The following is a 1,048-nucleotide window of genomic DNA, read 5'->3' on the forward strand; positions in this document are numbered from 1 at the left end:
TTTCACTGTGCTCATTTTTTTCATTTTTTTCCGTTTTTGTTAATCTTGCATGGTTAAATCCTCGTTAACGCTTACTCGCACGCGATCAGCGATCTCTTCTAGGTATAAGCCGAAAATCATCCTGCGTGAGGTGTAAATAACATGGTCGTTGGTGCAGCATTTTGCCTTTTGTCTCCGCGCTGAGAATTTTGAACGCCGGTAATCGGGCGTCCATTACGAAAATTACACCGTGGCTGAGACAAACGAAAAAGCGTGGTCGTCTATTCGAGAAGATCGATTTGCCGTTTACATATTCGACAGGGTATCACAAAAATCGTCAAATCGAACGCTTGTCGAGACCTCGTTGTTTCTCGATCAAATTGCACGTGCACGCTGCAATCCGTAGTAAAATTCAATAATATTTATATATTTATATATGTATACATATACATATATACATATATAGGTACGTACTAGGCTGGTTTTCGTCTAATCGCATGTACCCTAAATATCCGCGAGAAACAGAATCGACCCTTGTGCGTTCCAATTTAACCCCATTACCGCCATTATTCCTCTCTAACTCTCTGCGCCTCTTTTCTCCCGGGGAAAAATACGTTTTTTTTTCTTTTTATACATTTTTTTACAAATAAAACGATAGGTACATTGTTTATTTTTTCTTTGTTTTCTTAATACTTTTTATTCGTATCCCTTGCACTCTAAGCTCAAATTACCATGGACATCGATCAACCTCGGCGAAACACATTTTTTAACGACGTAATACAATTGAACAGTGTGTACTTTTAGAAATTATCCCGTTTAACCCTTTCGCTACGGCGGTCCTCGCCGCGGAATCCCTCCCGTAGAACGAGGCGCCACGCCAAAAGTGTAGACAGTGCGCGCACGCACGGTCTTCAGCGTTCGGGGCCAAGTCTTTCGTCTCAAAAACGCCATTGTAACACTGCTTTTAGGAGCAAAATAATTTTTATTCATCGCAATGTTTTTATAACTTTTCCACGAACGTATTTAATTAAACATTAAAATTAATATTTTAATGTTTTAAGCCCAGTTT

Source organism: Habropoda laboriosa, unplaced genomic scaffold (assembly GCF_001263275.1).
Source record: "Habropoda laboriosa isolate 0110345459 unplaced genomic scaffold, ASM126327v1 scaffold2, whole genome shotgun sequence".
In the NCBI taxonomy this organism is placed as follows: domain Eukaryota; kingdom Metazoa; phylum Arthropoda; class Insecta; order Hymenoptera; family Apidae; genus Habropoda; species Habropoda laboriosa.